This window comes from Oncorhynchus mykiss, chromosome 31 (genome assembly GCF_013265735.2).
Source record: "Oncorhynchus mykiss isolate Arlee chromosome 31, USDA_OmykA_1.1, whole genome shotgun sequence".
In the NCBI taxonomy this organism is placed as follows: Eukaryota; Metazoa; Chordata; class Actinopteri; order Salmoniformes; family Salmonidae; genus Oncorhynchus; species Oncorhynchus mykiss.
The window spans coordinates 30,862,325-30,888,601 of record NC_050571.1 but is presented as its reverse complement, the minus strand read 5'-3'; the positions used below and the strand labels follow the sequence as shown (position 1 = coordinate 30,888,601).

Sequence of the window (26,277 nt, the reverse complement as noted above, 5' to 3'; positions counted from 1 at the left end):
TTGTTATCCAGATCTACAACAACGTGTGCTGATTGAACCAAACTAAATAGTTGGAGGATGCGGGCATCGATCCCGCTACCTCTCGCATGCTAAGCGAGCGCTCTACCATTTGAGCCAATCCCCCTGTGCCTCCAACAAGAAGTATGAAATCTCAATGACCGCACTGCCAAATTCCTCGTCCATAAGAAAGGATACTTTTTAACAAGTATGCTTGCTTCAGCTGTCTAAAAGTATTTTTCATGGTAGTTCAGTAAAGGTTGAAGTAGTTATAGGAGTAAGCCCAGTGGTGGAAATAGTTGTATTGTTGGGTTAGTATCCAGAGCTACAACAACAATGTGTGCTGATTGAACCAAACTAAGTAGTTGGAGGATGCGGGAATCGATCCCGCTACCTCTCGCATGCTAAGCTAGCGCTCTACCATTTGAGCTAATCCCCCTGTGGATCCAACAAGAAGTATGAAATCTCAATGACCACACTGCCAAATCCCTCGTCCATAAGTAAGGATACTTTTTAAAAAGTATGCTTGCTTCAGCTGTCTAAAAGTATTCTTCATGGTAGTTCAGTAAAGGTGGAAGTAGTGACTGCAGTAAGCCCAGTGGTGGAAATAGTTGTATTGTTGGGTTAGTGAGTTTTGGGTGTATGATAGCAGAAAAACCTGCGAGTCTGGAGTTCCCCCTGCTGGCTGTCTGTGGAATAACATTAGGATCAGTTGATCGTTGGGAAATGCATGTTAGTCGCCCGAAACATGGTCACTGTTTTCCTGTCTTTTGTCGTGCTTATGCTCACTGCGTCTCAGTGGATCGCTCCAAGGCCTTTCTACTGTAAGCAGAGGAGAGGACAGCCTTCCAGTAGAATAAATAAGAGTCACAGCTCCCAACATTTACTAACAAATGAACAGCTACTAAATCAAAGATCTGTCTCATAAACTACACATGTGCCTACATGTGATAACCAAAGGGGATTTTTGCATTACCCCAAGCGACCACATAATTTGTCCCTTTAATTGAAGTAATAATTCGGTGGTTTGGTGGGATTTCCTAAATTCCAGTGTGTTTCTGCTTGCCACAACAAAGTCAAAAGAGAGAATGAACTGGCACACAGACTAAGATATTAGGACCTGTTTAGTAGCAAACAGAAGGCTGTCCATCATATCGCAAAGCCATTATGACAAGGGCTCCTCCTCCCCTGTAGGATAAATAATAATAATTATGATTTATTCTATATAGCACTTTTCATTACACACAGAATCTCAAAGTAGCTTTAAAAACTCAAATAAACTCAAGGTGATCTGGTACATACTTGGCCGATGGCTTCCAAAGCTTCAGATGATAATAATAAGATGGAGAGTGATGGAGTCTGTAGTTAGAGAGGAGTTGAGGCAGTTCACTTCAGATACTTAGCTTGCACTTGTATGTGCTAGAGAACTGTGCTACATACCAATTATTTTCAATATGTATAAATATAGAGATAGAAATATATGTATGACTCCTGCTCTTTTTGTTTTACCTTTTAATAAATCACTTAAATGGGGATCCCTCTTAATGGTTCATGAGTAATTTGGTATTGTTCGGCATGTTTAACGTTACCTGCCTAAGTACCTTAGATCGCAAGCCCATAATTAGTCAAAAGGGCTGACTGGCTAGCTACTAGTACTGTTAACTAGCCAGATAGCAACAAAGCATTGTTAGCTAGCTAATGTAACCATGAAGAATTGACATCTATCTTACATATTATTCGTTTTAGGTCATTTTTGTCCTGTTTAGCTATCTGGCTAGCTAAATTGTTACGATTCACATATCTAGCTGATAATTGTGACGTCAAACGTTTGCTTTGTGTATATCTTGATTCGTCTATTGTTGCCATTGTCCTGGCTGGAAGGAGGTTCAGTGAATGGGGCTGTGAAGCGTGAGGTAATACAGTAGGGGGAGTGCGAGTGCTTCTTAAATGTATTGCTTAATGCATTCTCCTCACTCGCGTCCACACAAAAACGTACTCAAGAGAACGGAGTGGAGAATACAATCGGAGCATGAGTGTGGAGCATGGTAGTATGTTTGGAAAAACACCCCTAGAGTTTGAGAGCTACAAGCCCCCACTCACCCAGTAATTTTTGAACTGTCCCTAAATTATCCTATTAAAACACTACATGGGAAATACGTCATGAACTCACAACAATTGAAAGTGCAGAGTATAAAACAGTACTTAGCCTAATATATTATGAACAGCCACGATAGCGTCGTCTACTGTTTGGTCTATTTTGAATCAATATTTCAACTCGCCACCACACTCTACGTATTTCCCACTGGTGTTTCCCAACTGCAGTCCTCAGGTTGCCCCAGCAACACACATTCACATTTTAGAGCCAGACAAGCACGCTTGATTCAATTTGTTTACTAATCCTTCGATTAGTTAAATCAGTCCAGAGCTACAACAACAATGTGTGCTGATTGAACCAAACTAAATAGTTGGAGGATGCGGGCATCGATCCCACTACCTCTCACATGCTAAGCGAGCACTCTACCATTTGAGCTAATCCCCCTGTGCCTCCAACAAGAAGTATGAAATCTCAATGACCGCACTGCCAAATCCCTCGTCCATGAGAAAGGATACTTTTTAACAAGTATGCTTGCTTCAGCTGTCTAAAAGTATTTTTCATGGTAGTTCAGTAAAGGTTGAAGTAGTGATAGGAGTAAGCCCAGTGGTGGAAATAGTTGTATTGTTATCCAGATCTACAACAACAATGTGTGCTGATTGAACCAAACTAAATAGTTGGAGGATGCGGGCATCGATCCCGCTACCTCTCGCATGCTAAGCGAGCGCTCTACCATTTGAGCCAATCCCCCTGTGTCGACAACAAGAAGTATGAAACCTCAATGACCGCACTGCCAAATTCCTCGTCCATAAGAAAGGATACTTTTTAACAAGTATGCTTGCTTCAGCTGTCTAAAAGTATTTTTCATGGTAGTTCAGTAAAGGTTGAAGTAGTTATAGGAGTAAGCCCAGTGGTGGAAATAGTTGTATTGTTGGGTTAGTATCCAGAGCTACAACAACAATGTGTGCTGATTGAACCAAACTAAGTAGTTGGAGGATGCGGGCATCGATCCCGCTACCTCTCGCATGCTAAGCGAGCACTCTACCATTTGAGCTAATCCCCCTGTGCATCCAACAAGAAGTATGAAATCTCAATGACCACACTGCCAAATCCCTCGTCCATAAGTAAGGATACTTTTTAAAAAGTATGCTTGCTTCAGCTGTCTAAAAGTATTCTTCATGGTAGTTCAGTAAAGGTGGAAGTAGTGACTGCAGTAAGCCCAGTGGTGGAAATAGTTGTATTGTTGGGTTAGTGAGTTTTGGGTGTATGATAGCAGAAAAACCTGCGAGTCTGGAGTTCCCCCTGCTGGCTGTCTGTGGAATAACATTAGGATCAGTTGATCGTGGGGAAATGCATGTTAGTCGCCCGAAACATGGTCACTGTTTTCCTGTCTTTTGTCGTGCTTATGCTCACTGCGTCTCAGTGGATCGCTCCAAGGCCTTTCTACTGTAAGCAGAGGAGAGGACAGCCTTCCAGTAGAATAAATAAGAGTCACAGCTCCCAACATTTACTAACAAATGAACAGCTACTAAATCAAAGATCTGTCTCATAAACTACACATGTGCCTACATGTGATAACCAAAGGGGATTTTTGCATTACCCCAAGCGACCACATAATTTGTCCCTTTAATTGAAGTAATAATTCGGTGGTTTGGTGGGATTTCCTAAATTCCAGTGTGTTTCTGCTTGCCACAACAAAGTCAAAAGAGAGAATGAACTGGCACACAGACTAAGATATTAGGACCTGTTTAGTAGCAAACAGAAGGCTGTCCATCATATCGCAAAGCCATTATGACAAGGGCTCCTCCTCCCCTGTAGGATAAATAATAATAATTATGATTTATTCTATATAGCACTTTTCATTACACACAGAATCTCAAAGTAGCTTTAAAAACTCAAATAAACTCAAGGTGATCTGGTACATACTTGGCCGATGGCTTCCAAAGCTTCAGATGATAATAATAAGATGGAGAGTGATGGAGTCTGTAGTTAGAGAGGAGTTGAGGCAGTTCACTTCAGATACTTAGCTTGCACTTGTATGTGCTAGAGAACTGTGCTACATACCAATTATTTTCAATATGTATAAATATAGAGATAGAAATATATGTATGACTCCTGCTCTTTTTGTTTTACCTTTTAATAAATCACTTAAATGGGGATCCCTCTTAATGGTTCATGAGTAATTTGGTATTGTTCGGCATGTTTAACGTTACCTGCCTAAGTACCTTAGATCGCAAGCCCATAATTAGTCAATAGGGCTGACTGGCTAGCTACTAGTACTGTTAACTAGCCAGATAGCAACAAAGCATTGTTAGCTAGCTAATGTAACCATGAAGAATTGACATCTATCTTACATATTATTCGTTTTAGGTCATTTTTGTCCTGTTTAGCTATCTGGCTAGCTAAATTGTTACGATTCACATATCTAGCTGATAATTGTGACGTCAAACGTTTGCTTTGTGTATATCTTGATTCGTCTATTGTTGCCATTGTCCTGGCTGGAAGGAGGTTCAGTGAATGGGGCTGTGAAGCGTGAGGTAATACAGTAGGGGGAGTGCGAGTGCTTCTTAAATGTATTGCTTAATGCATTCTCCTCACTCGCGTCCACACAAAAACGTACTCAAGAGAACGGAGTGGAGAATACAATCGGAGCATGAGTGTGGAGCATGGTAGTATGTTTGGAAAAACACCCCTAGAGTTTGAGAGCTACAAGCCCCCACTCACCCAGTAATTTTTGAACTGTCCCTAAATTATCCTATTAAAACACTACATGGGAAATACGTCATGAACTCACAACAATTGAAAGTGCAGAGTATAAAACAGTACTTAGCCTAATATATTATGAACAGCCACGATAGCGTCGTCTACTGTTTGGTCTATTTTGAATCAATATTTCAACTCGCCACCACACTCTACGTATTTCCCACTGGTGTTTCCCAACTGCAGTCCTCAGGTTGCCCCAGCAACACACATTCACATTTTAGAGCCAGACAAGCACGCTTGATTCAATTTGTTTACTAATCCTTCGATTAGTTAAATCAGTCCAGAGCTACAACAACAATGTGTGCTGATTGAACCAAACTAAAGAGTTGGAGGATGCGGGCATCGATCCCACTACCTCTCACATGCTAAGCGAGCACTCTACCATTTGAGCTAATCCCCCTGTGCCTCCAACAAGAAGTATGAAATCTCAATGACCGCACTGCCAAATCCCTCGTCCATGAGAAAGGATACTTTTTAACAAGTATGCTTGCTTCAGCTGTCTAAAAGTATTTTTCATGGTAGTTCAGTAAAGGTTGAAGTAGTGATAGGAGTAAGCCCAGTGGTGGAAATAGTTGTATTGTTATCCAGATCTACAACAACAATGTGTGCTGATTGAACCAAACTAAATAGTTGGAGGATGCGGGCATCGATCCCGCTACCTCTCGCATGCTAAGCGAGCGCTCTACCATTTGAGCCAATCCCCCTGTGTCTACAACAAGAAGTATGAAACCTCAATGACCGCACTGCCAAATTCCTCGTCCATAAGAAAGGATACTTTTTAACAAGTATGCTTGCTTCAGCTGTCTAAAAGTATTTTTCATGGTAGTTCAGTAAAGGTTGAAGTAGTTATAGGAGTAAGCCCAGTGGTGGAAATAGTTGTATTGTTGGGTTAGTATCCAGAGCTACAACAACAATGTGTGCTGATTGAACCAAACTAAGTAGTTGGAGGATGCGGGCATCGATCCCGCTACCTCTCGCATGCTAAGCGAGCACTCTACCATTTGAGCTAATCCCCCTGTGCATCCAACAAGAAGTATGAAATCTCAATGACCACACTGCCAAATCCCTCGTCCATAAGTAAGGATACTTTTTAAAAAGTATGCTTGCTTCAGCTGTCTAAAAGTATTCTTCATGGTAGTTCAGTAAAGGTGGAAGTAGTGACTGCAGTAAGCCCAGTGGTGGAAATAGTTGTATTGTTGGGTTAGTGAGTTTTGGGTGTATGATAGCAGAAAAACCTGCGAGTCTGGAGTTCCCCCTGCTGGCTGTCTGTGGAATAACATTAGGATCAGTTGATCGTTGGGAAATGCATGTTAGTCGCCCGAAACATGGTCACTGTTTTCCTGTCTTTTGTCGTGCTTATGCTCACTGCGTCTCAGTGGATCGCTCCAAGGCCTTTCTACTGTAAGCAGAGGAGAGGACAGCCTTCCAGTAGAATAAATAAGAGTCACAGCTCCCAACATTTACTAACAAATGAACAGCTACTAAATCAAAGATCTGTCTCATAAACTACACATGTGCCTACATGTGATAACCAAAGGGGATTTTTGCATTACCCCAAGCGACCACATAATTTGTCCCTTTAATTGAAGTAATAATTCGGTGGTTTGGTGGGATTTCCTAAATTCCAGTGTGTTTCTGCTTGCCACAACAAAGTCAAAAGAGAGAATGAACTGGCACACAGACTAAGATATTAGGACCTGTTTAGTAGCAAACAGAAGGCTGTCCATCATATCGCAAAGCCATTATGACAAGGGCTCCTCCTCCCCTGTAGGATAAATAATAATAATTATGATTTATTCTATATAGCACTTTTCATTACACACAGAATCTCAAAGTAGCTTTAAAAACTCAAATAAACTCAAGGTGATCTGGTACATACTTGGCCGATGGCTTCCAAAGCTTCAGATGATAATAATAAGATGGAGAGTGATGGAGTCTGTAGTTAGAGAGGAGTTGAGGCAGTTCACTTCAGATACTTAGCTTGCACTTGTATGTGCTAGAGAACTGTGCTACATACCAATTATTTTCAATATGTATAAATATAGAGATAGAAATATATGTATGACTCCTGCTCTTTTTGTTTTACCTTTTAATAAATCACTTAAATGGGGATCCCTCTTAATGGTTCATGAGTAATTTGGTATTGTTCGGCATGTTTAACGTTACCTGCCTAAGTACCTTAGATCGCAAGCCCATAATTAGTCAAAAGGGCTGACTGGCTAGCTACTAGTACTGTTAACTAGCCAGATAGCAACAAAGCATTGTTAGCTAGCTAATGTAACCATGAAGAATTGACATCTATCTTACATATTATTCGTTTTAGGTCATTTTTGTCCTGTTTAGCTATCTGGCTAGCTAAATTGTTACGATTCACATATCTAGCTGATAATTGTGACGTCAAACGTTTGCTTTGTGTATATCTTGATTCGTCTATTGTTGCCATTGTCCTGGCTGGAAGGAGGTTCAGTGAATGGGGCTGTGAAGCGTGAGGTAATACAGTAGGGGGAGTGCGAGTGCTTCTTAAATGTATTGCTTAATGCATTCTCCTCACTCGCGTCCACACAAAAACGTACTCAAGAGAACGGAGTGGAGAATACAATCGGAGCATGAGTGTGGAGCATGGTAGTATGTTTGGAAAAACACCCCTAGAGTTTGAGAGCTACAAGCCCCCACTCACCCAGTAATTTTTGAACTGTCCCTAAATTATCCTATTAAAACACTACATGGGAAATACGTCATGAACTCACAACAATTGAAAGTGCAGAGTATAAAACAGTACTTAGCCTAATATATTATGAACAGCCACGATAGCGTCGTCTACTGTTTGGTCTATTTTGAATCAATATTTCAACTCGCCACCACACTCTACGTATTTCCCACTGGTGTTTCCCAACTGCAGTCCTCAGGTTGCCCCAGCAACACACATTCACATTTTAGAGCCAGACAAGCACGCTTGATTCAATTTGTTTACTAATCCTTCGATTAGTTAAATCAGTCCAGAGCTACAACAACAATGTGTGCTGATTGAACCAAACTAAATAGTTGGAGGATGCGGGCATCGATCCCACTACCTCTCACATGCTAAGCGAGCACTCTACCATTTGAGCTAATCCCCCTGTGCCTCCAACAAGAAGTATGAAATCTCAATGACCGCACTGCCAAATCCCTCGTCCATGAGAAAGGATACTTTTTAACAAGTATGCTTGCTTCAGCTGTCTAAAAGTATTTTTCATGGTAGTTCAGTAAAGGTTGAAGTAGTGATAGGAGTAAGCCCAGTGGTGGAAATAGTTGTATTGTTATCCAGATCTACAACAACAATGTGTGCTGATTGAACCAAACTAAATAGTTGGAGGATGCGGGCATCGATCCCGCTACCTCTCGCATGCTAAGCGAGCGCTCTACCATTTGAGCCAATCCCCCTGTGTCTACAACAAGAAGTATGAAACCTCAATGACCGCACTGCCAAATTCCTCGTCCATAAGAAAGGATACTTTTTAACAAGTATGCTTGCTTCAGCTGTCTAAAAGTATTTTTCATGGTAGTTCAGTAAAGGTTGAAGTAGTTATAGGAGTAAGCCCAGTGGTGGAAATAGTTGTATTGTTGGGTTAGTATCCAGAGCTACAACAACAATGTGTGCTGATTGAACCAAACTAAGTAGTTGGAGGATGCGGGCATCGATCCCGCTACCTCTCGCATGCTAAGCGAGCACTCTACCATTTGAGCTAATCCCCCTGTGCATCCAACAAGAAGTATGAAATCTCAATGACCACACTGCCAAATCCCTCGTCCATAAGTAAGGATACTTTTTAAAAAGTATGCTTGCTTCAGCTGTCTAAAAGTATTCTTCATGGTAGTTCAGTAAAGGTGGAAGTAGTGACTGCAGTAAGCCCAGTGGTGGAAATAGTTGTATTGTTGGGTTAGTGAGTTTTGGGTGTATGATAGCAGAAAAACCTGCGAGTCTGGAGTTCCCCCTGCTGGCTGTCTGTGGAATAACATTAGGATCAGTTGATCGTGGGGAAATGCATGTTAGTCGCCCGAAACATGGTCACTGTTTTCCTGTCTTTTGTCGTGCTTATGCTCACTGCGTCTCAGTGGATCGCTCCAAGGCCTTTCTACTGTAAGCAGAGGAGAGGACAGCCTTCCAGTAGAATAAATAAGAGTCACAGCTCCCAACATTTACTAACAAATGAACAGCTACTAAATCAAAGATCTGTCTCATAAACTACACATGTGCCTACATGTGATAACCAAAGGGGATTTTTGCATTACCCCAAGCGACCACATAATTTGTCCCTTTAATTGAAGTAATAATTCGGTGGTTTGGTGGGATTTCCTAAATTCCAGTGTGTTTCTGCTTGCCACAACAAAGTCAAAAGAGAGAATGAACTGGCACACAGACTAAGATATTAGGACCTGTTTAGTAGCAAACAGAAGGCTGTCCATCATATCGCAAAGCCATTATGACAAGGGCTCCTCCTCCCCTGTAGGATAAATAATAATAATTATGATTTATTCTATATAGCACTTTTCATTACACACAGAATCTCAAAGTAGCTTTAAAAACTCAAATAAACTCAAGGTGATCTGGTACATACTTGGCCGATGGCTTCCAAAGCTTCAGATGATAATAATAAGATGGAGAGTGATGGAGTCTGTAGTTAGAGAGGAGTTGAGGCAGTTCACTTCAGATACTTAGCTTGCACTTGTATGTGCTAGAGAACTGTGCTACATACCAATTATTTTCAATATGTATAAATATAGAGATAGAAATATATGTATGACTCCTGCTCTTTTTGTTTTACCTTTTAATAAATCACTTAAATGGGGATCCCTCTTAATGGTTCATGAGTAATTTGGTATTGTTCGGCATGTTTAACGTTACCTGCCTAAGTACCTTAGATCGCAAGCCCATAATTAGTCAATAGGGCTGACTGGCTAGCTACTAGTACTGTTAACTAGCCAGATAGCAACAAAGCATTGTTAGCTAGCTAATGTAACCATGAAGAATTGACATCTATCTTACATATTATTCGTTTTAGGTCATTTTTGTCCTGTTTAGCTATCTGGCTAGCTAAATTGTTACGATTCACATATCTAGCTGATAATTGTGACGTCAAACGTTTGCTTTGTGTATATCTTGATTCGTCTATTGTTGCCATTGTCCTGGCTGGAAGGAGGTTCAGTGAATGGGGCTGTGAAGCGTGAGGTAATACAGTAGGGGGAGTGCGAGTGCTTCTTAAATGTATTGCTTAATGCATTCTCCTCACTCGCGTCCACACAAAAACGTACTCAAGAGAACGGAGTGGAGAATACAATCGGAGCATGAGTGTGGAGCATGGTAGTATGTTTGGAAAAACACCCCTAGAGTTTGAGAGCTACAAGCCCCCACTCACCCAGTAATTTTTGAACTGTCCCTAAATTATCCTATTAAAACACTACATGGGAAATACGTCATGAACTCACAACAATTGAAAGTGCAGAGTATAAAACAGTACTTAGCCTAATATATTATGAACAGCCACGATAGCGTCGTCTACTGTTTGGTCTATTTTGAATCAATATTTCAACTCGCCACCACACTCTACGTATTTCCCACTGGTGTTTCCCAACTGCAGTCCTCAGGTTGCCCCAGCAACACACATTCACATTTTAGAGCCAGACAAGCACGCTTGATTCAATTTGTTTACTAATCCTTCGATTAGTTAAATCAGTCCAGAGCTACAACAACAATGTGTGCTGATTGAACCAAACTAAAGAGTTGGAGGATGCGGGCATCGATCCCACTACCTCTCACATGCTAAGCGAGCACTCTACCATTTGAGCTAATCCCCCTGTGCCTCCAACAAGAAGTATGAAATCTCAATGACCGCACTGCCAAATCCCTCGTCCATGAGAAAGGATACTTTTTAACAAGTATGCTTGCTTCAGCTGTCTAAAAGTATTTTTCATGGTAGTTCAGTAAAGGTTGAAGTAGTGATAGGAGTAAGCCCAGTGGTGGAAATAGTTGTATTGTTATCCAGATCTACAACAACAATGTGTGCTGATTGAACCAAACTAAATAGTTGGAGGATGCGGGCATCGATCCCGCTACCTCTCGCATGCTAAGCGAGCGCTCTACCATTTGAGCCAATCCCCCTGTGTCTACAACAAGAAGTATGAAACCTCAATGACCGCACTGCCAAATTCCTCGTCCATAAGAAAGGATACTTTTTAACAAGTATGCTTGCTTCAGCTGTCTAAAAGTATTTTTCATGGTAGTTCAGTAAAGGTTGAAGTAGTTATAGGAGTAAGCCCAGTGGTGGAAATAGTTGTATTGTTGGGTTAGTATCCAGAGCTACAACAACAATGTGTGCTGATTGAACCAAACTAAGTAGTTGGAGGATGCGGGCATCGATCCCGCTACCTCTCGCATGCTAAGCGAGCACTCTACCATTTGAGCTAATCCCCCTGTGCATCCAACAAGAAGTATGAAATCTCAATGACCACACTGCCAAATCCCTCGTCCATAAGTAAGGATACTTTTTAAAAAGTATGCTTGCTTCAGCTGTCTAAAAGTATTCTTCATGGTAGTTCAGTAAAGGTGGAAGTAGTGACTGCAGTAAGCCCAGTGGTGGAAATAGTTGTATTGTTGGGTTAGTGAGTTTTGGGTGTATGATAGCAGAAAAACCTGCGAGTCTGGAGTTCCCCCTGCTGGCTGTCTGTGGAATAACATTAGGATCAGTTGATCGTGGGGAAATGCATGTTAGTCAAACTACCATTTGAGCTAATCCCCCTGTGCATCCAACAAGAAGTATGAAATCTCAATGACCACACTGCCAAATCCCTCGTCCATAAGTAAGGATACTTTTTAAAAAGTATGCTTGCTTCAGCTGTCTAAAAGTATTCTTCATGGTAGTTCAGTAAAGGTGGAAGTAGTGACTGCAGTAAGCCCAGTGGTGGAAATAGTTGTATTGTTGGGTTAGTGAGTTTTGGGTGTATGATAGCAGAAAAACCTGCGAGTCTGGAGTTCCCCCTGCTGGCTGTCTGTGGAATAACATTAGGATCAGTTGATCGTGGGGAAATGCATGTTAGTCGCCCGAAACATGGTCACTGTTTTCCTGTCTTTTGTCGTGCTTATGCTCACTGCGTCTCAGTGGATCGCTCCAAGGCCTTTCTACTGTAAGCAGAGGAGAGGACAGCCTTCCAGTAGAATAAATAAGAGTCACAGCTCCCAACATTTACTAACAAATGAACAGCTACTAAATCAAAGATCTGTCTCATAAACTACACATGTGCCTACATGTGATAACCAAAGGGGATTTTTGCATTACCCCAAGCGACCACATAATTTGTCCCTTTAATTGAAGTAATAATTCGGTGGTTTCGTGGGATTTCCTAAATTCCAGTGTGTTTCTGCTTGCCACAACAAAGTCAAAAGAGAGAATGAACTGGCACACAGACTAAGATATTAGGACCTGTTTAGTAGCAAACAGAAGGCTGTCCATCATATCGCAAAGCCATTATGACAAGGGCTCCTCCTCCCCTGTAGGATAAATAATAATAATTATGATTTATTCTATATAGCACTTTTCATTACACACAGAATCTCAAAGTAGCTTTAAAAACTCAAATAAACTCAAGGTGATCTGGTACATACTTGGCCGATGGCTTCCAAAGCTTCAGATGATAATAATAAGATGGAGAGTGATGGAGTCTGTAGTTAGAGAGGAGTTGAGGCAGTTCACTTCAGATACTTAGCTTCCACTTGTATGTGCTAGAGAACTGTGCTACATACCAATTATTTTCAATATGTATAAATATAGAGATAGAAATATATGTATGACTCCTGCTCTTTTTGTTTTACCTTTTAATAAATCACTTAAATGGGATCCCTCTTAATGGTTCATGAGTAATTTGGTATTGTTCGGCATGTTTAACGTTACCTGCCTAAGTACCTTAGATCGCAAGCCCATAATTAGTCAATATGGCTGACTGGCTAGCTACTAGTACTGTTAACTAGCCAGATAGAAACAAAGCATTGTTAGCTAGCTAATGTAACCATGAAGAATTGACATCTATCTTACATATTATTCATTTTAGGTCATTTTTGTCCTGTTTAGCTATCTGGCTAGCTAAATTGTTACGATTCACATATCTAGCTGATAATTGTGACGTCAAACGTTTGCTTTGTGTATATCTTGATTCGTCTATTGTTGCCATTGTCCTGGCTGGAAGGAGGTTCAGTGAATGGGGCTGTGAAGCGTGAGGTAATACAGTAGGGGGAGTGCGAGTGCTTCTTAAATGTATTGCTTTATGCATTCTCCTCACTCGCGTCCACACAAAAACGTACTCAAGAGAACGGAGTGGAGAATACAATCGGAGCATGAGTGTGGAGCATGGTAGTATGTTTGGAAAAACACCCCTAGAGTTTGAGAGCTACAAGCCCCCACTCACCCAATAATTTTTGAACTGTCCCTAAATTATCCTATTAAAACACTACATGGGAAATACGTCATGAACTCACAACAATTGAAAGTGCAGAGTATAAAGCAGTACTTAGCCTAATATATTATGAACAGCCACGATAGCGTCGTCTACTGTTTGGTCTATTTTGAATCAATATTTCAACTCGCCACCACACTCTACCTTCCACTGGTGTTTCCCAACTGCAGTCCTCAGGTTGCCCCAGCAACACACATTCACATTTTAGAGCCAGACAAGCACGCTTGATTCAATTTGTTTACTAATCCTTCGATTAGTTAAATCAGTCCAGAGCTACAACAACAATGTGTGCTGATTGAACCAAACTAAATAGTTGGAGGATGCGGGCATCGATCCCGCTACCTCTCGCATGCTAAGCGAGCGCTCTACCATTTGAGCTAATCCCACTGTGCCTCCAAAAAGAAGTATGAAATCTCAATGACCGCACTGCCAAATCCCTCGTCCATAAGAAAGGATACTTTTTAACAAGTATGCTTGCTTCAGCTGTCTAAAAGTATTTTTCATGGTAGTTCAGTAAAGGTTGAAGTAGTGATAGGAGTAAGCCCAGTGGTGGAAATAGTTGTATTGTTATCCAGATCTACAACAACAATGTGTGCTGATTGAACCAAACTAAATAGTTGGAGGATGCGGGCATGGATCCCGCTACCTCTCGCATGCTAAGCGAGCGCTCTACCATTTGAGCCAATCCCCCTGTGCCTCCAACAAGAAGTATGAAATCTCAATGACCGCACTGCCAAATTCCTCGTCCATAAGAAAGGATACTTTTTAACAAGTATGCTTGCTTCAGCTGTCTAAAAGTATTTTTCATGGTAGTTCAGTAAAGGTTGAAGTAGTTATAGGAGTAAGCCCAGTGGTGGAAATAGTTGTATTGTTGGGTTAGTATCCAGAGCTACAACAACAATGTGTGCTGATTGAACCAAACTAAGTAGTTGGAGGATGCGGCATCGATCCCGCTACCTCTCGCATGCTAAGCGAGCGCTCTACCATTTGAGCCAATCCCCCTGTGCCTCCAACAAGAAGTATGAAATCTCAATGACCGCACTGCCAAATCCCTCGTCCATAAGTAAGGATACTTTTTAAAAAGTATGCTTGCTTCAGCTGTCTAAAAGTATTCTTCATGGTAGTTCAGTAAAGGTTGAAGTAGTGATAGGAGTAAGCCCAGTGGTGGAAATAGTTGTATTGTTATCCAGATCTACAACAACAATGTGTGCTGATTGAACCAAACTAAATAGTTGGAGGATGCGGGCATCGATCCCGCTACCTCTCGCATGCTAAGCGAGCGCTCTACCATTTGAGCTAATCCCCCTGTGCCTCCAACAAGAAGTATGAAATCTCAATGACCGCACTGCCAAATCCCTCGTCCATAAGAAAGGATACTTTTTAACAAGTATGCTTGCTTCAGCTGTCTAAAAGTATTTTTCATGGTAGTTCAGTAAAGGTTGAAGTAGTGATAGGAGTAAGCCCAGTGGTGGAAATAGTTGTATTGTTATCCAGATCTACAACAACAATGTGTGCTGATTGAACCAAACTAAATAGTTGGAGGATGGGGGCATCGATCCCGCTACCTCTCGCATGCTAAGCGAGCGCTCTACCATTTGAGCCAATCCCCCTGTGCCTCCAACAAGAAGTATGAAATCTCAATGACCGCACTGCCAAATTCCTCGTCCATAAGAAAGGATACTTTTTAACAAGTATGCTTGCTTCAGCTGTCTAAAAGAATTTTTCATGGTAGTTCAGTAAAGGTTGAAGTAGTTATAGGAGTAAGCCCAGTGGTGGAAATAGTTGTATTGTTGGGTTAGTATCCAGAGCTACAACAACAATGTGTGCTGATTGAACCAAACTAAATAGTTGGAGGATGCGGGCATCGATCCCGCTACCTCTCGCATGCTAAGCGAGCGCTCTACCATTTGAGCTAATCCCCCTGTGCATCCAACAAGAAGTATGAAATCTCAATGACCACACTGCCAAATCCCTCGTCCATAAGTAAGGATACTTTTTAAAAAGTATGCTTGCTTCAGCTGTCTAAAAGTATTCTTCATGGTAGTTCAGTAAAGGTGGAAGTAGTGACTGCAGTAAGCCCAGTGGTGGAAATAGTTGTATTGTTGGGTTAGTGAGTTTTGGGTGTATGATAGCAGAAAAACCTGCGAGTCTGGAGTTCCCCCTGCTGGCTGTCTGTGGAATAACATTAGGATCAGTTGATCGTGGGGAAATGCATGTTAGTCGCCCGAAACATGGTCACTGTTTTCCTGTCTTTTGTCGTGCTTATGCTCACTGCGTCTCAGTGGATCGCTCCAAGGCCTTTCTACTGTAAGCAGAGGAGAGGACAGCCTTCCAGTAGAATAAATAAGAGTCACAGCTCCCAACATTTACTAACAAATGAACAGCTACTAAATCAAAGATCTGTCTCATAAACTACACATGTGCCTACATGTGATAACCAAAGGGGATTTTTGCATTACCCCAAGCGACCACATAATTTGTCCCTTTAATTGAAGTAATAATTAGGTGGTTTGGTGGGATTTCCTAAATTCCAGTGTGTTTCTGCTTGCCACAACAAAGTCAAAAGAGAGAATGAACTGGCACACAGACTAAGATATTAGGACCTGTTTAGTAGCAAACAGAAGGCTGTCCATCATATCGCAAAGCCATTATGACAAGGGCTCCTCCTCCCCTGTAGGATAAATAATAATAATTATGATTTATTCTATATAGCACTTTTCATTACACACAGAATCTCAAAGTAGCTTTAAAAACTCAAATAAACTCAAGGTGATCTGGTACATACTTGGCCGATGGCTTCCAAAGCTTCAGATGATAATAATAAGATGGAGAGTGATGGAGTCTGTAGTTAGAGAGGAGTTGAGGCAGTTCACTTCAGATACTTAGCTTGCACTTGTATGTGCTAGAGAACTGTGCTACATACCAATTATTTTCAATATGTATAAATATAGAGATAGAAATATATGTATGACTCCTGCTCTTTTTGTTTTACCTTTTAATAAATCACTTAAATGGGGATCCCTCTTAATGGTTCATGAGTAATTTGGTATTGTTCGGCATGTTTAACGTTACCTGCCTAAGTACCTTAGATCGCAAGCCCATAATTAGTCAATAGGGCTGACTGGCTAGCTACTAGTACTGTTAGCTAGCCAGATAGCAACAAAGCATTGTTAGCTAGCTAATGTAACCATGAAGAATTGACATCTATCTTACATATTATTCGTTTTAGGTCATTTTTGTCCTGTTTAGCTATCTGGCTAGCTAAATTGTTACGATTCACATATCTAGCTGATAATTGTAACGTCAAACGTTTGCTTTGTGTATATCTTGATTCGTCTATTGTTGCCATTGTCCTGGCTGGAAGGAGCTGTGAAGCGTGAGGTAATACAGTAGGGGGAGTGCGAGTGCTTCTTAAATGTATTGCTTTATGCATTCTCCTCACTCGCGTCCACACAAAAACGTACTCAAGAGAACGGAGTGGAGAATACAATCGGAGCATGAGTGTGGAGCATGGTAGTATGTTTGGAAAAACACCCCTAGAGTTTGAGAGCTACAAGCCCCCACTCACCCAGTAATTTTTGAACTGTCCCTAAATTATCCTATTAAAACACTACATGGGAAATACGTCATGAACTCACAACAATTGAAAGTGCAGAGTATAAAACAGTACTTAGCCTAATATATTATGAACAGCCACGATAGCGTCGTCTACTGTTTGGTCTATTTTGAATCAATATTTCAACTCGCCACCACACTCTACGTATTTCCCACTGGTGTTTCCCAACTGCAGTCCTCAGGTTGCCCCAGCAACACACATTCACATTTTAGAGCCAGACAAGCACGCTTGATTCAATTTGTTTACTAATCCTTCGATTAGTTAAATCAGTCCAGAGCTACAACAACAATGTGTGCTGATTGAACCAAACTAAATAGTTGGAGGATGCGGGCATCGATCCCGCTACCTCTCGCATGCTAAGCGAGCGCTCTACCATTTGAGCTAATCCCCCTGTGCATCCAACAAGAAGTATGAAATCTCAATGACCACACTGCCAAATCCCTCGTCCATAAGAAAGGATACTTTTTAACAAGTATGCTTGCTTCAGCTGTCTAAAAGTATTTTTCATGGTAGTTCAGTAAAGGTTGAAGTAGTGGTAGTGATAGGAGTAAGCCCAGTGGTGGAAATAGTTGTATTGTTGGGTTAGTATCCAGAGCTACAACAACAATGTGTACTGATTGAACCAAACTAAATAGTTGGAGGATGCGGGCATCGATCCCGCTACCTCTCGCATGCTAAGCGAGCGCTCTACCATTTGAGCTAATCCCCCTGTTGCATCCAACAAGAAGTATGAAATCTCAATGACCACACTGCCAAATCCCTCGTCCATAAGTAAGGATACTTTTTAAAAAGTATGCTTGCTTCAGCTGTCTAAAAGTATTTTTCATGGTAGTTCAGTAAAGGTGGAAGTAGTGACTGCAGTAAGCCCAGTGGTGGAAATAGTTGTATTGTTGGGTTAGTGAGTTTTGGGTGTATGATAGCAGAAAAACCTGCGAGTCTGGAGTTCCCCCTGCTGGCTGTCTGTGGAATAACATTAGGATCAGTTGATCGTGGGGAAATGCATGTTAGTTGCCCGAAACATGGTCACTGTTTTCCTGTCTTTTGTCGTGCTTATGCTCACTGCGTCTCAGTGGATCGCTCCAAGGCCTTTCTACTGTAAGCAGAGGAGAGGACAGCCTTCCAGTAGAATAAATAAGAGTCACAGCTCCCAACATTTACTAACAAATGAACAGCTACTAAATCAAAGATCTGTCTCATAAACTACACATGTGCCTACATGTGATAACCAAAGGGGATTTTTGCATTACCCCAAGCGACCACATAATTTGTCCCTTTAATTGAAGTAATAATTCGGTGGTTTGGTGGGATTTCCTAAATTCCAGTGTGTTTCTGCTTGCCACAACAAAGTCAAAAGAGAGAATGAACTGGCACACAGACTAAGATATTAGGACCTGTTTAGTAGCAAACAGAAGGCTGTCCATCATATCGCAAAGCCATTATGACAAGGGCTCCTCCTCCCCTGTAGGATAAATAATAATAATTATAATTTATTCTATATAGCACTTTTCATTACACACAGAATCTCAAAGTAGCTTTAAAAACTCAAATAAACTCAAGGTGATCTGTTACATACTTGGCCGATGGCTTCCAAAGCTTCAGATGATAATAATAAGATGGAGAGTGATGGAGTCTGTAGTTAGAGAGGAGTTGAGGCAGTTCACTTCAGATACTTAGCTTGCACTTGTATGTGCTAGAGAACTGTGCTACATACCAATTATTTTCAATATGTATAAATATAGAGATAGAAATATATGTATGACTCCTGCTCTTTTTGTTTTACCTTTTAATAAATCACTTAAATGGGGATCCCTCTTAATGGTTCATGAGTAATTTGGTATTGTTCGGCATGTTTAACGTTACCTGCCTAAGTACCTTAGATCGCAAGCCCATAATTAGTCAATAGGGCTGACTGGCTAGCTACTAGTACTGTTAGCTAGCCAGATAGCAACAAAGCATTGTTAGCTAGCTAATGTAACCATGAAGAATTGACATCTATCTTACATATTATTCGTTTTAGGTCATTTTTGTCCTGTTTAGCTATCTGGCTAGCTAAATTGTTACGATTCACATATCTAGCTGATAATTGTGACGTCAAACGTTTGCTTTGTGTATATCTTGATTCGTCTATTGTTGCCATTGTCCTGGCTGGAAGGAGCTGTGAAGCGTGAGGTAATACAGTAGGGGGAGTGCGAGTGCTTCTTAAATGTATTGCTTTATGCATTCTCCTCACTCGCGTCCACACAAAAACGTACTCAAGAGAACGGAGTGGAGAATACAATCGGAGCATGAGTGTGGAGCATGGTAGTATGTTTGGAAAAACACCCCTAGAGTTTGAGAGCTACAAGTCCCCACTCACCCAGTAATTTTTGAACTGTCCCTAAATTATCCTATTAAAACACTACATGGGAAATACGTCATGAACTCACAACAATTGAAAGTGCAGAGTATAAAGCAGTACTTAGCCTAATATATTATGAACAGCCACGATAGCGTCGTCTACTGTTTGGTCTATTTTGAATCAATATTTCAACTCGCCACCACACTCTACCTTCCACTGGTGTTTCCCAACTGCAGTCCTCAGGTTGCCCCAGCAACACACATTCACATTTTAGAGCCAGACAAGCACGCTTGATTCAATTTGTTTACTAATCCTTCGATTAGTTAAATCAGTCCAGAGCTACAACAACAATGTGTGCTGATTGAACCAAACTAAATAGTTGGAGGATGCGGGCATCGATCCCGCTACCTCTCGCATGCTAAGCGAGCGCTCTACCATTTGAGCTAATCCCCCTGTGCCTCCAACAAGAAGTATGAAATCTCAATGACCGCACTGCCAAATCCCTCGTCCATAAGAAAGGATACTTTTTAACAAGTATGCTTGCTTCAGCTGTCTAAAAGTATTTTTCATGGTAGTTCAGTAAAGGTTGAAGTAGTGATAGGAGTAAGCCCAGTGGTGGAAATAGTTGTATTGTTGGGTTAGTATCCAGAGCTACAACAACAATGTGTGCTGATTGAACCAAACTAAGTAGTTGGAGGATGCGGCATCGATCCCGCTACCTCGCGCATGCTAAGCGAGCGCTCTACCATTTGAGCCAATCCCCCTGTGCCTCCAACAAGAAGTATGAAATCTCAATGACCGCACTGCCAAATCCCTCGTCCATAAGTAAGGATACTTTTTAAAAAGTATGCTTGCTTCAGCTGTCTAAAAGTATTCTTCATGGTAGTTCAGTAAAGGTGGAAGTAGTGACTGCAGTAAGCCCAGTGGTGGAAATAGTTGTATTGTTGGGTTAGTGAGTTTTGGGTGTATGATAGCAGAAAAACCTGCGAGTCTGGAGTTCCCCCTGCTGGCTGTCTGTGGAATAACATTAGGATCAGTTGATCGTGGGGAAATGCATGTTAGTCGCCCGAAACATGGTCACTGTTTTCCTGTCTTTTGTCGTGCTTATGCTCACTGCGTCTCAGTGGATCGCTCCAAGGCCTTTCTACTGTAAGCAGAGGAGAGGACAGCCTTCCAGTAGAATAAATAAGAGTCACAGCTCCCAACATTTACTAACAAATGAACAGCTACTAAATCAAAGATCTGTCTCATAAACTACACATGTGCCTACATGTGATAACCAAAGGGGATTTTTGCATTACCCCAAGCGACCACATAATTTGTCCCTTTAATTGAAGTAATAATTCGGTGGTTTGGTGGGATTTCCTAAATTCCAGTGTGTTTCTGCTTGCCACAACAAAGTCAAAAGAGAGAATGAACTGGCACACAGACTAAGATATTAGGACCTGTTTAGTAGCAAACAGAAGGCTGTCCATCATATCGCAAAGCCATTATGACAAGGGCTCCTCCTCCCCTGTAGGATAAATAATAATAATTATAATTTATTCTATATAGCACTTTTCTTTACACACAGAATCTCAAAGTAGCTTTAAAAACTCAAATAAACTCAAGGTGATCTGGTACATACTTGGCCGATGGCTTCCAAAGCTTCAGATGATAATAATAAGATGGAGAGTGATGGAGTCTGTAGTTAGAGAGGAGTTGAGGCAGTTCACTTCAGATACTTAGCTTGCACTTGTATGTGCTAGAGAACTGTGCTACATACCAATTATTTTCAATATGTATAAATATAGAGATAGAAATATATGTATGACTCCTGCTCTTTTTGTTTTACCTTTTAATAAATCACTTAAATGGGGATCCCTCTTAATGGTTCATGAGTAATTTGGTATTGTTCGGCATGTTTAACGTTACCTGCCTAAGTACCTTAGATCGCAAGCCGATAATTAGTCAATAGGGCTGACTGGCTAGCTACTAGTACTGTTAACTAGCCAGATAGCAACAAAGCATTGTTAGCTAGCTAATGTAACCATGAAGAATTGACATCTATCTTACATATTATTCGTTTTAGGTCATTTTTGTCCTGTTTAGCTATCTGGCTAGCTAAATTGTTACGATTCACATATCTAGCTGATAATTGTGACGTCAAACGTTTGCTTTGTGTATATCTTGATTCGTCTATTGTTGCCATTGTCCTGGCTGGAAGGAGGTTCAGTGAATGGGGCTGTGAAGCGTGAGGTAATACAGTAGAGGGAGTGCGAGTGCTTCTTAAATGTATTGCTTTATGCATTCTCCTCACTCGCGTCCACACAAAAACGTACTCAAGAGAACGGAGTGGAGAATACAATCGGAGCATGAGTGTGGAGCATGGTAGTATGTTTGGAAAAACACCCCTAGAGTTTGAGAGCTACAAGCCCCCACTCACCCAGTAATTTTTGAACTGTCCCTAAATTATCCTATTAAAACACTACATGGGAAATACGTCATGAACTCACAACAATTGAAAGTGCAGAGTATAAAACAGTACTTAGCCTAATATATTATGAACAGCCACGATAGCGTCGTCTACTGTTTGGTCTATTTTGAATCAATATTTCAACTCGCCACCACACTCTACCTTCCACTGGTGTTTCCCAACTGCAGTCCTCAGGTTGCCCCAGCAACACACATTCACATTTTAGAGCCAGACAAGCACGCTTGATTCAATTTGTTTACTAATCCTTCGATTAGTTAAATCAGTCCAGAGCTACAACAACAATGTGTGCTGATTGAACCAAACTAAATAGTTGGAGGATGCGGGCATCGATCCCGCTACCTCTCGCATGCTAAGCGAGCGCTCTACCATTTGAGCTAATCCCCCTGTGCCTCCAACAAGAAGTATGAAATCTCAATGACCGCACTGCCAAATCCCTCGTCCATAAGAAAGGATACTTTTTAACAAGTATGCTTGCTTCAGCTGTCTAAAAGTATTTTTCATGGTAGTTCAGTAAAGGTTGAAGTAGTGATAGGAGTAAGCCCAGTGGTGGAAATAGTTGTATTGTTATCCAGATCTACAACAACAATGTGTGCTGATTGAACCAAACTAAATAGTTGGAGGATGCGGGCATCGATCCCGCTACCTCTCGCATGCTAAGCGAGCGCTCTACCATTTGAGCCAATCCCCCTGTGCCTCCAACAAGAAGTATGAAATCTCAATGACCACACTGCCAAATCCCTCGTCCATAAGTAAGGATACTTTTTAAAAAGTATGCTTGCTTCAGCTGTCTAAAAGTATTCTTCATGGTAGTTCAGTAAAGGTGGAAGTAGTGACTGCAGTAAGCCCAGTGGTGGAAATAGTTGTATTGTTGGGTTAGTGAGTTTTGGGTGTATTATAGCAGAAAAACCTGCGAGTCTGGAGTTCCCCCTGCTGGCTGTCTGTGGAATAACATTAGGATCAGTTGATCGTGGGGAAATGCATGTTAGTCGCCCGAAACATGGTCACTGTTTTCCTGTCTTTTGTCGTGCTTATGCTCACTGCGTCTCAGTGGATCGCTCCAAGGCCTTTCTACTGTAAGCAGAGGAGAGTACAGCCTTCCAGTAGAATAAATAAGAGTCACAGCTCCCAACATTTACTAACAAATGAACAGCTACTAAATCAAAGATCTGTCTCATAAACTACACATGTGCCTACATGTGATAACCAAAGGGGATTTTTGCATTACCCCAAGCGACCACATAATTTGTCCCTTTAATTGAAGTAATAATTCGGTGGTTTGGTGGGATTTCCTAAATTCCAGTGTGTTTCTGCTTGCCATAACAAAGTCAAAAGAGAGAATGAACTGGCACACAGACTAAGATATTAGGACCTGTTTAGTAGCAAACAGAAGGCTGTCCATCATATCGCAAAGCCATTATGACAAGGGCTCCTCCTCCCCTGTAGGATAAATAATAATAATTATGATTTATTCTATATAGCACTTTTCATTACACACAGAATCTCAAAGTAGCTTTAAAAACTCAAATAAACTCAAGGTGATCTGGTACATACTTGGCCGATGGCTTCCAAAGCTTCAGATGATAATAATAAGATGGAGAGTGATGGAGTCTGTAGTTAGAGAGGAGTTGAGGCAGTTCACTTCAGATACTTAGCTTGCACTTGTATGTGCTAGAGAACTGTGCTACATACCAATTATTTTCAATATGTATAAATATAGAGATAGAAATATATGTATGACTCCTGCTCTTTTTGTTTTACCTTTTAATAAATCACTTAAATGGGGATCCCTCTTAATGGTTCATGAGTAATTTGGTATTGTTCGGCATGTTTAACGTTACCTGCCTAAGTACCTTAGATCGCAAGCCCATAATTAGTCAATAGGGCTGACTGGCTAGCTACTAGTACTGTTAACTAGCCAGATAGCAACAAAGCATTGTTAGCTAGCTAATGTAACCATGAAGAATTGACATCTATCTTACATATTATTCGTTTTAGGTCATTTTTGTCCTGTTTAGCTATCTGGCTAGCTAAATTGTTACGATTCACATATCTAGCTGATAATTGTGACGTCAAACGTTTGCTTTGTGTATATCTTGATTCGTCTATTGTTGCCATTGTCCTGGCTGGAAGGAGGTTCAGTGAACGGGGCTGTGAAGCGTGAGGTAATACAGTAGGGGGAGTGCGAGTGCTTCTTAAATGTATTGCTTAATGCATTCTCCTCACTCGCGTCCACACAAAAACGTACTCAAGAGAACGGAGTGGAGAATACAATCGGAGCATGAGTGTGGAGCATGGTAGTATGTTTGGAAAAACACCCCTAGAGTTTGAGAGCTACAATCCCCCACTCACCCAGTAATTTTTGAACTGTCCCTAAATTATCCTATTAAAACACTACATGGGAAATACGTCATGAACGCACAACAATTGAAAGTGCAGAGTATAAAACAGTACTTAGCCTAATATATTATGAACAGCCACGATAGCGTCGTCTACTGTTTGGTCTATTTTGAATCAATATTTCAACTCGCCACCACACTCTACGTATTTCCCACTGGTGTTTCCCAACTGCAGTCCTCAGGTTGCCCCAGCAACACACATTCACATTTTAGAGCCAGACAAGCACGCTTGATTCAATTTGTTTACTAATCCTTCGATTAGTTAAATCAGTCCAGAGCTACAACAACAATGTGTGCTGATTGAACCAAACTAAATAGTTGGAGGATGCGGGCATCGATCCCGCTACCTCTCGCATGCTAAGCAAGCGCTCTACCATTTGAGCTAATCCCCCTGTGCCTCCAACAAGAAGTATGAAATCTCAATGACCGCACTGCCAAATCCCTCGTCCATAAGAAAGGATACTTTTTGACAAGTATGCTTGCTTCAGCTGTCTAAAAGTATTTTTCATGGCAGTTCAGTAAAGGTTGAAGTAGTGATAGGAGTAAGCCCAGTGGTGGAAATAGTTGTATTGTTATCCAGATCTAGAACAACAATGTGTGCTGATTGAACCAAACTAAATAGTTGGAGGATGCGGGCATCGATCCCGCTACCTCTCGCATGCTAAGCGAGCGCTCTACCATTTGAGCCAATCCCCCTGTGCCTCCAACAAGAAGTATGAAATCTCAATGACCGCACTGCCAAATCCCTCGTCCATAAGAAAGGATACTTTTTAACAAGTATGCTTGCTTCAGCTGTCTAAAAGTATTTTTCATGGTAGTTCAGTAAAGGTTGAAGTAGTGATAGGAGTAAGCCCAGTGGTGGAAATAGTTGTATTGTTATCCAGATCTACAACAACGTGTGCTGATTGAACCAAACTAAATATTTGGAGGATGCGGGCATCGATCCCGCTACCTCTCGCATGCTAAGCGAGCGCTCTACCATTTGAGCCAATCCCCCTGTGTCTACAACAAGAAGTATGAAACCTCAATGACCGCACTGCCAAATTCCTCGTCCATAAGAAAGGATACTTTTTAACAAGTATGCTTGCTTCAGCTGTCTAAAAGTATTTTTCATGGTAGTTCAGTAAAGGTTGAAGTAGTTATAGGAGTAAGCCCAGTGGTGGAAATAGTTGTATTGTTGGGTTAGTATCCAGAGCTACAACAACAATGTGTGCTGATTGAACCAAACTAAGTAGTTGGAGGATGCGGGCATCGATCCCGCTACCTCTCGCATGCTAAGCGAGCACTCTACCATTTGAGCTAATCCCCCTGTGCATCCAACAAGAAGTATGAAATCTCAATGACCACACAACCTTGCTTCAGCTGTCTAAAAGAATTTGTCATGGTAGTTCAGTAAAGGTTGAAGTAGTTATAGGAGTAAGCCCAGTGGTGGAAATAGTTGTATTGTTGGGTTAGTATCCAGAGCTACAACAACAATGTGTGCTGATTGAACCAAACTAAATAGTTGGAGGATGCGGGCATCGATCCCGCTACCTCTCGCATGCTAAGCGAGCGCTCTACCATTTGAGCTAATCCCCCTGTGCATCCAACAAGAAGTATGAAATCTCAATGACCACACTGCCAAATCCCTCGTCCATAAGTAAGGATACTTTTTAAAAAGTATGCTTGCTTCAGCTGTCTAAAAGTATTCTTCATGGTAGTTCAGTAAAGGTGGAAGTAGTGACTGCAGTAAGCCCAGTGGTGGAAATAGTTGTATTGTTGGGTTAGTGAGTTTTGGGTGTATGATAGCAGAAAAACCTGCGAGTCTGGAGTTCCCCCTGCTGGCTGTCTGTGGAATAACATTAGGATCAGTTGATCGTGGGGAAATGCATGTTAGTCGCCCGAAACATGGTCACTGTTTTCCTGTCTTTTGTCGTGCTTATGCTCACTGCGTCTCAGTGGATCGCTCCAAGGCCTTTCTACTGTAAGCAGAGGAGAGGACAGCCTTCCAGTAGAATAAATAAGAGTCACAGCTCCCAACATTTACTAACAAATGAACAGCTACTAAATCAAAGATCTGTCTCATAAACTACACATGTGCCTACATGTGATAACCAAAGGGGATTTTTGCATTACCCC

At 41.3% G+C, this 26,277-nt stretch overlaps 22 non-coding genes across 22 annotated transcripts; all 22 read right to left on the bottom strand.

Moving 5' to 3' along the window:
* Nucleotides 1-51: 51 nt before the first annotated feature.
* Nucleotides 52-124, bottom strand: trnaa-agc. The gene has a single exon. It is a non-coding gene; the product is annotated as a tRNA-Ala (tRNA).
* A 239-nt stretch (nucleotides 125-363) lies between these two features.
* trnaa-agc lies at nucleotides 364-436 on the bottom strand. The gene has a single exon. It is a non-coding gene; the product is annotated as a tRNA-Ala (tRNA).
* A 2,331-nt stretch (nucleotides 437-2,767) lies between these two features.
* On the bottom strand, nucleotides 2,768-2,840 carry trnaa-agc. The gene has a single exon. It is a non-coding gene; the product is annotated as a tRNA-Ala (tRNA).
* Nucleotides 2,841-3,079: 239 nt separating this feature from the next.
* trnaa-agc lies at nucleotides 3,080-3,152 on the bottom strand. The gene has a single exon. It is a non-coding gene; the product is annotated as a tRNA-Ala (tRNA).
* A 2,331-nt stretch (nucleotides 3,153-5,483) lies between these two features.
* Nucleotides 5,484-5,556, bottom strand: trnaa-agc. Its single transcript has one exon. It is a non-coding gene; the product is annotated as a tRNA-Ala (tRNA).
* A 239-nt stretch (nucleotides 5,557-5,795) lies between these two features.
* On the bottom strand, nucleotides 5,796-5,868 carry trnaa-agc. The gene has a single exon. It is a non-coding gene; the product is annotated as a tRNA-Ala (tRNA).
* A 2,331-nt stretch (nucleotides 5,869-8,199) lies between these two features.
* Nucleotides 8,200-8,272, bottom strand: trnaa-agc. The gene has a single exon. It is a non-coding gene; the product is annotated as a tRNA-Ala (tRNA).
* Nucleotides 8,273-8,511: 239 nt separating this feature from the next.
* trnaa-agc lies at nucleotides 8,512-8,584 on the bottom strand. The gene has a single exon. It is a non-coding gene; the product is annotated as a tRNA-Ala (tRNA).
* Nucleotides 8,585-10,915: 2,331 nt separating this feature from the next.
* On the bottom strand, nucleotides 10,916-10,988 carry trnaa-agc. Its single transcript has one exon. It is a non-coding gene; the product is annotated as a tRNA-Ala (tRNA).
* A 239-nt stretch (nucleotides 10,989-11,227) lies between these two features.
* Nucleotides 11,228-11,300, bottom strand: trnaa-agc. The gene has a single exon. It is a non-coding gene; the product is annotated as a tRNA-Ala (tRNA).
* A 3,266-nt stretch (nucleotides 11,301-14,566) lies between these two features.
* On the bottom strand, nucleotides 14,567-14,639 carry trnaa-agc. Its single transcript has one exon. It is a non-coding gene; the product is annotated as a tRNA-Ala (tRNA).
* Nucleotides 14,640-15,182: 543 nt separating this feature from the next.
* Nucleotides 15,183-15,255, bottom strand: trnaa-agc. Its single transcript has one exon. It is a non-coding gene; the product is annotated as a tRNA-Ala (tRNA).
* A 2,012-nt stretch (nucleotides 15,256-17,267) lies between these two features.
* trnaa-agc lies at nucleotides 17,268-17,340 on the bottom strand. Its single transcript has one exon. It is a non-coding gene; the product is annotated as a tRNA-Ala (tRNA).
* A 245-nt stretch (nucleotides 17,341-17,585) lies between these two features.
* Nucleotides 17,586-17,658, bottom strand: trnaa-agc. Its single transcript has one exon. It is a non-coding gene; the product is annotated as a tRNA-Ala (tRNA).
* Nucleotides 17,659-19,667: 2,009 nt separating this feature from the next.
* trnaa-agc lies at nucleotides 19,668-19,740 on the bottom strand. Its single transcript has one exon. It is a non-coding gene; the product is annotated as a tRNA-Ala (tRNA).
* A 2,334-nt stretch (nucleotides 19,741-22,074) lies between these two features.
* On the bottom strand, nucleotides 22,075-22,147 carry trnaa-agc. Its single transcript has one exon. It is a non-coding gene; the product is annotated as a tRNA-Ala (tRNA).
* A 231-nt stretch (nucleotides 22,148-22,378) lies between these two features.
* Nucleotides 22,379-22,451, bottom strand: trnaa-agc. Its single transcript has one exon. It is a non-coding gene; the product is annotated as a tRNA-Ala (tRNA).
* A 2,027-nt stretch (nucleotides 22,452-24,478) lies between these two features.
* Nucleotides 24,479-24,551, bottom strand: trnaa-agc. The gene has a single exon. It is a non-coding gene; the product is annotated as a tRNA-Ala (tRNA).
* A 231-nt stretch (nucleotides 24,552-24,782) lies between these two features.
* Nucleotides 24,783-24,855, bottom strand: trnaa-agc. The gene has a single exon. It is a non-coding gene; the product is annotated as a tRNA-Ala (tRNA).
* A 228-nt stretch (nucleotides 24,856-25,083) lies between these two features.
* On the bottom strand, nucleotides 25,084-25,156 carry trnaa-agc. Its single transcript has one exon. It is a non-coding gene; the product is annotated as a tRNA-Ala (tRNA).
* A 239-nt stretch (nucleotides 25,157-25,395) lies between these two features.
* On the bottom strand, nucleotides 25,396-25,468 carry trnaa-agc. The gene has a single exon. It is a non-coding gene; the product is annotated as a tRNA-Ala (tRNA).
* Nucleotides 25,469-25,664: 196 nt separating this feature from the next.
* On the bottom strand, nucleotides 25,665-25,737 carry trnaa-agc. The gene has a single exon. It is a non-coding gene; the product is annotated as a tRNA-Ala (tRNA).
* Between the last annotated feature and the right edge of the window lie 540 nt (nucleotides 25,738-26,277).